A 13,420-nucleotide genomic window follows, 5' to 3' on the forward strand; every position below is an offset into this window, starting at 1 on the left:
TCTAAGATAATTGTTGTGTGAATTACTTCTCCATCAGAGGTAATTCATAACGGAACAATGGGTCATGGGGCTAGATAATGGTATACACTTAGCTGTAAATAATAGTATCCTCACCATCTGAGTCACTATTATTATTTATAGAACTGAAGCTATATTGGCTATTTAATTTTGCTTGGCATGGTATAGTGTCTAGATAGTAAAATTAAAAGGTTGTGTCTATCTACACGAATTATAAAGAGTAGAAGACTTCCCATCAAGGCATGCTCTTCACGGTGTGTAGGGTTGCCAATGTTTTTCTTTTAACATGTGGTTGAGGGAACCAATATTAAAATGAAATTCAAAGTTTTTATTACCCTTAATAATTGATTGTTATATTATTTGATTCTCAGATTAAAAAATGGGCTCTTTCAATTCACTTGTCATTATTCTCAAAGAAAATAAACTTATTGGATCAAATTATATTGACTGAAAAAGGAACTTGGATATTGTGTTAACTGCTGAAAGGCATAAATTTGTGTTGTCTGAGGTGTGCCCTCCTAGACTTGATGAAAATGTCACAGAACAAGAACCAAATTTTTATTTAAATTGATGAGTATCACCCATGTTGAAGGGACTTCGATTAGGGATCATGTTCTGAAGATGATAGCTATTCTTAATGAACTAGAGATCCTTGGAGCTGAAATTAATGGAGAAACCCAAATCTATTTCGTTCTTAACTCACTGCAGTCTGAGAGTTTTAAGTAATTTTGCCAGAACTATTATATGAATAAAATGCATTTATCTTTGGCGAAACTACTTAAGGAACTCCAAGCAGCTGAGGGTCTTTTGGTTGTGAAGAAACCATCATCAGTGTTAGTGGCAGAGAAGGTTTCTACTTCTAAGCTGAAAGGCAAGAAGAAGCAAAACAAGTCTCAGAAAAAAGGTTGTGGAGGCAGTCCATGCGCCTCAAGGTGGAGTGAAAAAGCCTAAGGGCAAGTGTTTTCACTGCAAGAAGCAAGAACACTAGAAGAAGAAATGTCTATTTTATCTCAATAAAGTGAATAATCAAGATAGATCTTTTCGCTAGGCGTTAAATCATGTTTAGTGGTGTTATCTACCAGTACCTGGTGTGTGGATACAGGAGCCACTAATCATGTTTACAATTTATTGTATGGGTTCCAGGAAACCAGAAGACTAGGTGATTGAGAGATTTATCTGCACATGGGTAATGCTACGAGAGTGGCAGCAGTTGTAGTAGGAAATGTTTTTTTAAATTTTAATAATAATAGGAGTTTAATTTTGAGAGACTGTCTTTATGTTCTCACACTTAGAAGAAACTTGGTTTCAGTTTCTAAGTTGATTAAAGATGGATATTTGGTTTATTTTAGTAACTTTGTGGTTATTAAGTTAAATAAACATTTTATCTATTCTGGTTCATTGATGGATAATCTCTACTTTATTAATCCTATATTTCCTACAGTGCAACTGCATGAATTGAATAACACTAATAATTTACCATGTAAGAAAAAAAAACCTTCTAAATTGAACCAAACGTATCTTTGGCACTTATGTCTTGGTCATATTAATCTGAATAGGATTTTTAGACTGGTCAGGGATGGACCTTCAGGTTCATTGGAAGTTGAGGAACTTCTAGTCTGTGAATCCTATTTGGAATGTAAGATGACCAAGAGACTTTTTTATCAGTAAAAGGTTTACAAAGCCAAAGAGCCGTTGAGATTGGTTCATTCTGATTTTTGTGGACCCACGAATGTCCAAGCAAGAGGTGGTTTTGAGTATTTCATCATTTTGATTGATAATTACTCAATGTTTTGATATATTTATTTGATGCACCTTAAGTCCGAATGCTTTGAGAAATTCAGGGAGTATAGGGCGGAAACGGAGAAGCGTCTGAGTAAATGTCTTAAGACACTGTGATTTGATCGTGGTGGCAAATACCTCTTGGGAGAGTTTAGGGAGTACTTGTTAGCTGAAGGGATTACATCCCAGTTATCAGCACCAGGTATCCATGTCCAAGATTGCATCGGTGAACAACCTAGCAGATCCTTTTACGTACAGCTTAGAAGCTTAGACTTTTGATAGCCACGTAGAGGGAATGGGAGTGAGATGCATGGTAGTATGATTTTGAGTCTCAATGGGAGTTTGTTAGGATGTTATGTAAAAGTTATTATGATTTTATATGATGGATTAATATTGTTATGTATTAATCAGTTTTATCCCTTTTTGATAAGAATCTTTTATGGGCAATATTTGCATGATATTTTTGTATGTTGTGCGTGTGTGTCTTTTATTCTACATAGTAGATAATCCAGTACGTAGAGTATGGCTTACACACAGAAGATTGGATCATCGGTTCTTGTGGAATATAAGTTATGGTTCACAGTCTTAGATGGAATTTGACACACCATCGGTAGGATTGTAGCACAATATTTTAGTAGGTCTGTCTTGACTACAGGGAACAGTCTAGTTCTAACTCATTGTGCTAGTACACTTTGTGTATATTGAATGGGACCGCATTGAGGTAATTGTCTTTTTACTAACTTTATATGACAATTGGAATCTCATGGTTATTATGAATACTTATGCTCTTAATCTAAAGATAATTATTAGAGGTATATATTTAATGTTGTTGACTTTGATTCATTAAAGAGTGAGATCTTTATACGGTCAATAGTCTCGGTGAGTTGGGTCGCAACATTATGTATATGACAACTATTAATTATTAATGGAATCCACGTCTCGATAAGGGATTGATGATACCCCTTGAGTAAGCTTATAAGTATCGATTATGTCAAATCCTGCAGGTGGATATTTGTATCCGACATATCGAATAAGTTAAGCGGATAGTCTCAAGTTAAGATGCTGATTAAGTGGGAGATTGTTTATTTTAATCAACGGGTATCTATAATCTTAACGTGGGGAAATTAATAAGTATTTAATAACATGGAGCTCGAAATATAATTGAGATAAGGACGAGAGTGCAATTACAATTCTGTAGTGGGGTGAATTGTAATTCGTGTGATAAAAAATAAAATCCTGGTGGGATTAAGATTTCTTATTTACACAAGGAGCCTAGATTTATTTCTCCTTAGGTCCCTGCCCTAACCCTATAAATATACCGCTTCGTTCTCTAGGTAGAAAGACGTTTTTGAGAAATCAGAAAAGTGGGCTGAGAGAGAGAACAAACAATCACGTAGGGTTTCCACAAACGGGTACGTGATTCGAGGTATAAGGGAATATGGCAGAAGATCGTAAGGTACGGTCGAGTAGTATTCGTGGCATACAGCAAGATGTGCTGTAACAAGTTCAACCAGCGTTCGTGACGCGGGAGTTGTGGTAAAACCCTAATTCCGCCTTGTAGGGTTTTTTACAATTTTTGTTGTCTAATCTCTACGCCTCATTACTGGGTCGTGGGGATTCAGTTTCCTAACAGGACTGACATCATCGGTCTGAGAAATTCACTAATGGAGGTCTCCGGTGATTGGTTCACCTCTGGCGTCGGGCGATCTCCTATGGCGTTCCTACCGCCGTTTAGCTCACCGCTCATCTGCAGGGCCGAGGGCAGTGGAGATGTACTTTTCAGATGTGGCATTACAAAGCTCTAGTTTCTGCATCTTTCAATTGGGTTTCGTTACCCATCATCAGAATACTCAATCTGGGTTGTCGATTAGGAGGTTGGTCACCGCTCAATCCTACTCCATAACATCAGAGTCCAAGCCCAAATGGTTCTCAACCATGGGTATTAAAGCTCCGCTAAGTTCAACACCCGATATTGGTACGATGCGACTGTGGCACGGCGATGGGGTTCGCTCATGGGCGGATTTTTGCTCATCACTTTGGTTTGGCATGGGTCAGGTATTTCAAAGAGGGGTACTGTTCTTGCAGTATTCGATTAAATTTCTGCACTGTTTATTTTTGGATTGAGTAAGTAGGATCTGAGAATGGGCAATTTGATAATCAGATTTGGGAGAAACCATATCTATTGTTGTTGGGTTAAGATAATAGAATTGGTACCATAATGGGGAATCAGAGGAAATCTGAACATGCTTACAATCTGTTTTGGTTAATCAACAAAAAATGCTGTATCTCCATGTTTATGTGCCACAACGAATATAAATCGCAAATATATGGCATTGGTTCGTCTTCAATTTTTCTCTTCTTTTTTCTTTTTTGACATTTCTTTTCATCATGTTTTTGGAAATTTTCAAAAAACCTCTAAATTATCGCTTAAATGTTTCATAAACCTTTAAACTTCACTAAATGTCAATTACATCTCTAAACTATTCAACATTTCATCAATTAAACCCACGCCGTCTGTTTCCTTCAATTATTTGATGTAGGATGCTTACGTGTCCCCATGGCCTTGCGTTTGGAGGGAAAATTAACAAGTGAGTGTCCCTTCCTCTTCTCTTACCCAGAGGATATTGTAGTTGGAGGGAAAATTCCCCAATTCTTCTTATTTATACGCAGACTTGAGACCCTATCTTTCATCTTCACTCCTTCCTCCAACAAAAATCAAAGCATGTCACACTTCCCCTTACATGAAACTGTTTTAGACCACCCTTAAAAATCATCCCAAGATGCATTCTAATAGAAAGCTGGACCTGGATACTATATACATGTGTACAATATTTTAATTTTGAAGTGGTGGCTTTACAAATCCTAACGCCGGTTTTGGGCAATTGACTCAGCATATCAGTTGCCCATTTTTGGGGCACAATTCGAATGACAATAGGGTGGTATTGTCCATTTTTGGGACTAAGGCTTTAGCATCTTTGCTGGCTTGTTCATATTCCAAGTTTCCTTGCTTCGTTGGCCTAGTTCTTTAGTGTAGTATGGTGGGTCTGAGGTAATCTTCAACTAGATTGGTGGTTAAGCGCTGATTGAAAGAGGTTATTTCGTGAGTTGTCATTGATTAGATTGGGGTATTGCTCTGGTTGAAAGGGCCTGCTTGGAGAGTTATCATTGATTAGATTGGGGTTCTGCTCTGATTGAAAAGGGCAACTTGGTCTCATTTGCGGTTCGAGTGGCCTTTTCGGTGGTTATGCGCTGATTTTGGTCCTTGAGCTGTTCTGTTTCTTGTTTTAGCGAGCCTATGGGATTAGGTTGAGGGTGTAGTAGTCTGGATGGAATGGGCATGGTGTGCAAGGTGCTTGGGAGGGTAGCCTTGTCGGATGCCGTCATCTCCAGTTCGAGCCTCTTCTCGGTGCCTTTCCCTCTGTAGTAGCTGTTCTTTAGAAGTGGGTATTATGCTGGTTTTCTGGGTTTGGTTGGAGTATTAGTGTCTTGGATTGCTCATCCCATCTCTGGAGTCTGTGGTCGGTGGTAGTTGGCTGAGAATGGTTTGTTTTGGCGAGCCTTAGGCTTGGATGAGGGAGTATTAAGCCGGATGGAATGGGCATGGTGTGCAAGGTGGGGCCCCTTGTCGGATGCCATCATCTCTGGTTCGAGACTCTTCTTGGTGCCTTGTTCCTCTGTAGTAGCTGTTCAGCCTCTCTTGTTGCCGAATTGCTTTGTTGCTGCTAGTCCTCAATGATGGTTATCATTTGGTCATTTCGGACCACGACTATTGATTTTATTTCCTGGCCTGGCGGGATGTGCCAGGCAGTGGTTCGCTTTCATGTTTTTACTGCTCGTATCACTAAATATCATAAATATCATACCCCGTGATACTATCCTTCCGCTTAAATGGATAGTGCAACGGGGTTATGATCTTTACACACATGCCACTTTTGTTATTTTACATACTATACCCTACTCTCCATGCGGGTTGTGCATGGGTTATCGCTTTATTTTTGAATCTTTTTTTTTCCTTTTCTTTTCCTCCTGGGTTATGCCCCTTGTAGGCTGTACATTCGGTTATCCTGTTTTAATTTCAAGCTAATTTACCCAAAAAAATAGAGAGATTCAGATGAGAGAGGAGAGGCATAGGTTGTGCAGGTTGAAGTGTTAATGTGGTCAGTGCATGAAAAGTGAGGTTGGTAGAATAGTAGTTGGTAGTAGTTGAAAAATTAACTGAGGTAGATTTATTTGTTGTCTATATATGCATGAGAGGTCTACTGGACAAATCACTTCGGCCAAAGAAAACAGCATGGCCAAGTAATAGTAGGCTGATAACAAGATGTGATCATGGAGTTTAAGGTGGAATTGTCTCAGAACATAATGGAATTTTAGGAGGTTGTTCATGGAGTTGAGATGCATATATTCATTGGTGGCGATCATATTTTGAGGTAATCCGGGGAGTATAAGATATGATTCCCACTTTTGGAATCCTTTCTAAATTATTCTTTTGTACTCCTCTTGATTATCTCGTGATATTTGTTCAATCCTATGGAATTTTTTTGAAAAGGGGAATAATTGATATTGATTATGATATTGATGGCTAAGTGCTATAGAACTGTTCAGTACTGGGATTGAGTGACCTTACCAATAGCATGCCCATTAGTCCTGAATGCGTCCGTCGGGGCTCAGCGAGAAACGTATAGAGGAGGGTCACTGATCATGTACTGAGGAGGGCGTGGTCTGATCGGTCCCTTGTGATTGTTTGTTTCGACTGGGTAGTCGATTATCGTTTATTGATTCCACTTGAATATGAGTATTGTTTTTTTTGGGTAAATCAGCTTGAAAATAAAAAGATGCTAACCGAATACACAGCCTACAAGGGGCATACCCCAGGAGGAAAACGAATATGAGTATTGTTATTCTGTTGTATCGTATACTTCCCGGATAATTTATTTTTCAGGTGTGGAGCCGGATTAGTGGCGGTTGAATCAGAGTATTTAAGGATTATTTGGAGAGTCTTGGATGAATTTTTGGAGTTGTAGACACCTCCCAAACGGGGCATCACCATACAGATTGATCATTGTTTGTTTGTTTGCTCCATAAACCAAGATCGTGGATATTCCCATGGCTAAGAACATCGCCACACGATAGCGGTTATCATCAAATTAGAGTTGCGACCTAGTTTATAAAACTAGAAAAAACAAATAGAGATTCCGGGTACGGGAGCCAAGAGTATGATATGGAGATGGTGTTAGGCACCCCTCTTCACCCAGTCGTGAGACTGGCCCATAATTGTTCAACATATGATTAGTACTTGTTTTATTTAATTCTAAACACGTAATTGATTTTAGCCTTTAACAATTGATAAGGTGAGCCAGAATGATAATTGAAAGTATGCATCAAAATAAGCAGAAAACAAATAGGCTGTCCTAGAGAATCAATCCCTCGGCCGGTGAATAGATGTCACGGCTGAGGAATCCTTCTTGATTGATATATCAGCTGAAAGATTGATTCCCCAGCCGATGTTCTTCCTCACACCAGACTAAGTGATTAACAGAAAATCAAAACGCTAAAATTAATGTACAAAAAGCATAAAAGAACCAAACCGTAGGCCCCTGAGCCTCACCACCTTGATCCCGTAGTTGCTTGATTGCTTCGGATTGAGGGTGATTGACTGATTTGCTTCTCAAAAACCCTAGGGATAGAGTTTGTACTTCGAGGGTTTGATCGTCGGATTGCAGGTGCCTTCGGGAGGTTAGGGTTTTTGTAGGGGAGATATGAGAGAGTATGTGTGCAGAATTTCATGGCTAGAGAGGGTGATTGATGATATGAAATGTTGTTGTTTTCAGAACCCTAAGTGCCCCTTTATATAGGCAATTTGTGACTCACTCCGGCCAATCAAATGGCTTAAATTAATAAGGAATTACAGGGTAGTAAGATCTCTAATCGAATCTGCTTTAGTAGCTCGAACGCATCATAATTTGGTTGCTAGTGTTTTGAGAACGAATCAAATGTTTGATAGAACATTCTAGAATTTGGAAAATAGACGATCTAGCGGCCGAATGAACGATCTGGCGACCGAGTAATAGATGTGGCGGCCAAAGAATTGATCTGGCTACCGAAGGATCAATCTCTCAAGGAGATTTTCAAACAACATGTTTCATGGGTAAAAGAATGAAGTTGAGGCCGTGAGATAGATCTAACGGCCGACAAATTGATTCTCCTAGGATGCTGTATTTCTGTCTGAAAGGCTATTTGGCTCTGAATTGGGTCCTCTAAGTGGCTAAAAGTACTCACCAAAAGTCCATGGGTTTACGAGAAGTCAATCAGCAATCACTGTATCTATTCATCATCGGGATGGTCCCCAAGGTGGGACTTGAAATAATCGTTAGGCCAAATTGGGGTGTCTACAAATGCCCCTCTTTGACTGAACTTAGATGGATCACAAGACATGTTTAAGTAAGAGTCAAAGTCGTAAAACAACTTCAATTTGGTTGAACCACTATTCAAAGGGTTTTTGAAAAAAAAATTTAGTTATGGTCTGGCTGGGAGGCTGCCTACGTATTCTACAAGGGAAATTCAGACCAATTGTAGTTCGAGGGGCAATAAAAAGAAAAAAGTTCGACAGAAAATGTACCTTTGGGCTTTAAAGGCCATAGTGCAACGTACCTGGGTTATTACAGGATTTTGGCAGAGAGGAGTTAAAGGAGCAAGGGGCAGCCAGAAAAATTTTGTGGAGAGAATCTTCAGTATTTTGGGGTAGATCAATACATAGCGGGTGAGGCGTTTACTTTTCATGATCATCCTTACTTTGACTAAGGGGAGCTCAGTAGAGTAGTCTGTCCTTACGAATGAGCTTGATGGAATAGATGTAACTGGGGTGGAATCCATACCATCTTCTGGAGACAATCGAACACCGATTTTTGAGATATGGGGGGCACAAGGCCTAGTAATTGGTGCACGGAGCCTGAGGTGAAAGAACCGAGGCACAGAGCCAGTTACAATCATAAGGCAAGAGCCTAAGGGCTAGAGCTTTGAGCTTGAGGTGATAGAACTGAGGCGCAGAGCCTGCTGAGAGCTTGGAGCTTAAAGTGGAAGAACCGAGGCGCAGAGCCGGTTGAAAGTCAAAGCATAGAGCTTGAAGTGATGGAACTGAGGCGTAGAGCCAGTTGCAGTCGTAAAGTGAGGGATTGAGGAGTTGGAGCACGGAGCTTGATAGAACCGAAGCGCGGAGCTGGTATGAAGTTGAAGGTCTGAGCACGGAGCTTTTCCATCTTCCATAATTGGCGTAGAGCCAAAGGATCGAGGCACTGGACCGATCAATAAAATCGACATGCGGAGCCAGTTGATTGCAGGTTTGACCTGTTTCATGAGTGAAAGGAGAGATGCAAAACAAAGTATGTATATGATGGTGGTTAAATATGTTAATGGATATGGTGATGTAATTGATGCAGGCTCGATGTGAATGCTTATGTGCACGGGCCCGTGCGTGTGTGTTTGCTTTAAGTGTAGAGCTTCTTTCAAGTTCTGGACTAGAGCATTCAGAGCTTAGAGCTCGAGCATTCGGAGGGTAGAATCCGAGCATTCAAAGTATAGGCTTTGAGCATCCAGTACGCAGTGGTTGGGCATTTAAGCGTAGAGCTTGAGCATTCAAGTGTAGAACTTGAGCATCCAGTACATAGTGGTTGGGTCATTCGAAAAGCTTCAAGAATTCAAAGTGTTGGACTTTGAGCATTCAAGCGTAGAGTTTGGGAACAGATGATATCTTGGTGATCATGGCATGGTGCCTATTGAGATAGTGGGTGTAGAGCCGCTGAAAAGGTTACAGGCATAGAGCCACTAAGATAGTGGGCGTAGAGCCGACGAATTTGTGGGCGTAGAGCAGCTGATAGAGCTATGGGGATGACAAGCACGGAGCTGATGAGTAACTTGAAGTATGAGCGCAGAGCTGCTAAGATAGCGAGCGTAGAGCTGCGGAGTGAGTACGGGCGTAGGGCTGCTGGATGTATGGGTATGAGTGTGGAGCTGTTGATAGCAAGCGTAGAGCTATTGGGATAGTGAGCATGGGCGTGTTGAATGGTGGGCGTAGAGCAGCTAAGTAAATGGGCATAGAGCCGCTGAGTTAACGGGCGTAGAGCCGCTGAGATAGTGGGCATGGAGTCGCTGTCGCCGCAACCATTTTTGTCGCCATCTTTCCCCATTGTTCTCATTGTCCTCATTCCTTTGATCACCATGGCCGCACAACCTTCCGAGACCGTCAACTTGCTGCCACCCTCTTCTACGAATATTCCACCGTCTGCTGCGGGCTCTTCTTCACACCCTCCATGCAGGTGTGAGTATCCTTCATCCGACGAAGAGGCGGTTGAGGAGCTCGATCCGTTAGATGCTGCTTCATACGTTCTTCCTTTTCGTAGGTTGCGTTCTGGCAGATTCCTGCAGTACCGTCCTCCTGTTGGTGGCCCAGAGGCCGAGGTAGTTTGTAGAAAGCCCAAATAGCACTTAAGCGTTCTCAATGTTCTGGTAAGCTTCCTAAAAAGTAAAAGGTTTACTTTGTGCAGAGTTTAATTTGCATAAAAATGAATTTTTATTTGTGGGATGAAATCCCTTTTAGCCAGGCGCATGAATGAGAAGGACCCGAGGTTGGGTCGAAATTGTTCCGTTTAAAAAGGCTAAAATAATCGTGCCCCCTATTTAGGCAATGCATGCTTTTAAACGTCAATTTGATGCCCCTAGCTTTTCATTTTTTTATGCAATCATGAGATTAACTCCCTTTTTTGGTGGAATTTTGCAGAAAAATAGGAGATTGGAGGCTCGTGGTGGAGGCAAAGAGGTGCATAAATGGTTCTTGACATTGCCAGAGCCAACTCGAGAGTTGGTGCGTGCTGCAGGTTTTGAGACATTCATTATGGGTCTTAATATCCCGAAGACAGATTGGTTCCTAATGACCTCGCTAGTTGAGAGGTGGTGGGATACCACCAACACGTTCCACTTTCCTTTTGCTGGTGAGATGACGATCACACCAGGCGACTTCTCTTTGCTTATTGGCCTACAAGTAGGCGGGGCTCCTTTTTGGGTTGATCCCAAGCTCTGGCAGCGAATAGGAGCTTTAGAGTGGTTTTTTGGGCAAATTGCCTCATCTCCATTCACGCGGTCATATTGACTTCTCTTGGTTGAGCAAGACTTTTATGAAGGCTAATATTTTGACTCAAGTGAGCGTTGAACAGTTGACACGGGCTTTCCTTCTCTACCTCCTTGGGCAGACATAGTTTGCCAACAAGGATAGCTCGATGCACGTACTGTTTTTGGCCCCTTTGCAGTATTTGGAGGCGACTTGGGAGTTCGACTAGGGAGCATCTACTTTGGCCACCTTGTATGGCAACCTTGGAGTTTGTTCATGGGACAAGAGTCTCATCCTTGACGGCCACTACCGAGTGCTTGAGGTATATCCTTCTTCCCTTTCCTTTTTACTTTGATTTTTCTTGGGATTTGAGTCATGTTTGTTATTCCATTTTTCAGCTCTGAGCTTTCGAGCATCTTCTTCGGTTTCCTACTGACACTAGACATGAGGATGCGAACTGTGTTCCTCGCTATGAATGATGGTTGGTGGGGCAACGAAAGCCGAGGTCACCAGTTCTGAGCCTTCTTGAGTGGCAACGAGTTTTAGACCGACGGACGGTTGAGCAAGTACTTTCCTTGTCTTTGTCCTTATATTCGTTTAGATTTTCATTTCCCTGCGCTTTGGTTGATTCGACCTTGTTTGCAGGTGTGCTTTGACCCTTGGAGCGGTGTACCAGAGGATTGCCCCCCTTGCGCATTCTAGAGTCTTGGACCGTACTCGTAGCTTACTCGAGGGCCCTTTTTGCCGGGCTTGGTATTTGGGCGACTGGGTGGCTAGTCAGTGGCGCCCACGAGCTGAGGCTCTTCAGTTTGTTCCTTCTCCACCTTCGACGTCGATGAGATCCACCTCTTCAATGTAATGCTTAGATTAGATACTAGACAGGCTTGCTTCTTCAGGCAGGTGACTACATGGAGTATTGCCGTCTTTTCTTGACTCCACCTGCTGTTTCTCCAGTTGCTCCTATTTGGCCACGGGCCCCTTCTTTTGTTTCCTTTCACTTTGCTGAGGAGAGGAAGAGCGCTTAGCGCTTGCTCCTTGTTCGACCCAGCTTTGCACGTTACCGGCTGGAGTTTCACAAGTATTTTCAGGTTTCCACTGCTTCATTCCAATTTCCACTACTTCATATTGTATCCCATGCTCAAATACTTGTAATGTTGATTATCCTACAGGTGCTTGCTGAGGTAGTGTAGGAATGGCTGCGTGCTTATCAGAGTGTGGAGGCTCTGGTTCAGATGCAGTGCCGTCAAATCCTTGAGGTATGGTTCTCTTGTATGCTTTTTTGCTTTGTGTTCTTTCTTGAACCTGAATGCTTGTATCGTTTTTCTTACAGCTTGAGGCTGAGCGAGTACCAGCTGCCAGTGGGGAGGATGTGGGGACCAGTGAGCAATCCCCTTCTTCATCTCAGAGATCGTCTCGGAGACGCCATCATGACTAGCCTTAGGATTTTTCTTTCCCTGTCCAAAGTTAGTAAAAAGACAGGAAGAAACTGTATGTAGTGAATGCAACCACAGTGATGATTTTGTAATCAAGTTTTTTGTTCATAAAATGAGAATTGCCCCTAAATGTTTTGAGATTGCATGCGAGAGTCAGAGCATGGCTTTTTGAACAAGTATTTGTTGTTTCCTGGATAAATAGCCAGAATTTGAAAACATAAAGTAATCTATGTAAAATGAAATACTAGCCAAGGGGTTGATTACACGGCTGAAGAATCGATGTTGCAGTCGACGTATCCATCCTTCAGCCATTCCTCCCATTTTCCAAAGGAAGCTAGATTTCATTTTAGACAAGTAGCATCCAATTTTCTCTTGCTTTTTATGCTTGGTTTTGATTTACACCTTGCTTTTGTCATGACCTATAGCCTCATTGCCAAATTTGAGAATCTTTGAGATATCTTATTTATTGTGTCAACGACTCTTAAGTTAGAGGGGATGAACGATAATTCTTGTGTCTTTTGCTGTTGTCAACTCCTCGAGAAAAGCATACTCATCTTTTGCGAGCTCAATACGTAGGGTTAGTTATGCCATATTTTGAGTACAAATCTCTTGATGTTTTTCTCTTTCTCCACATGTTAGGGCTGCATCACAATGTGAGATTGCCAATGTATCTCAAGGAATCAGGCCTTTTACGTAGTTCCAAAAATCACAACCTTTCAGGTTGGGTTTCCACTCATGATTTTTCTTCTCATGTGCTCTGAATTTTTCCTAGGTTACCAGATGGAGCTTGAGTCCCTAGCAAGCCTTTCTTCGAATGCCTTAACTTTTGCCTAGGCTGTGCTTTTGCAGTTTCTTTTCCTAGCAAACTCGATGTTGTGGTATGATATTGTACCGTTTTGGTGTGGCATGGTACCGTATGGATGTAATCGTACGGTATTGTACCGTTTTGATGTGGTATGGTACCGTATGGATGTTGTGGTACGGTATTGTACCGTTTTGGTGTGGTATGATACCATATGGATGTAGAGGTACGGTTTTGTAACGTTTTGGTGTGGTATGCTACCGTATGGATGTTGTGGTATGTTATTGT

At 41.5% G+C, this 13,420-nt stretch overlaps 1 long non-coding RNA gene across 1 annotated transcript; it reads left to right on the forward strand.

The window, feature by feature from the left end:
* Window positions 1–10,582: 10,582 nt before the first annotated feature.
* Window positions 10,583–12,553, forward strand: LOC131314397 (uncharacterized). The gene is made up of 4 exons (XR_009196395.1): window positions 10,583–11,219; window positions 11,296–11,463; window positions 11,543–11,975; window positions 12,067–12,553. It is a non-coding gene; the product is annotated as an uncharacterized LOC131314397 (long non-coding RNA).
* Window positions 12,554–13,420: the final 867 nt, after the last annotated feature.

This window comes from Rhododendron vialii, chromosome 13a, assembly GCF_030253575.1.
Source record: "Rhododendron vialii isolate Sample 1 chromosome 13a, ASM3025357v1".
Lineage (NCBI taxonomy): Eukaryota > Viridiplantae > Streptophyta > Magnoliopsida > Ericales > Ericaceae > Rhododendron > Rhododendron vialii.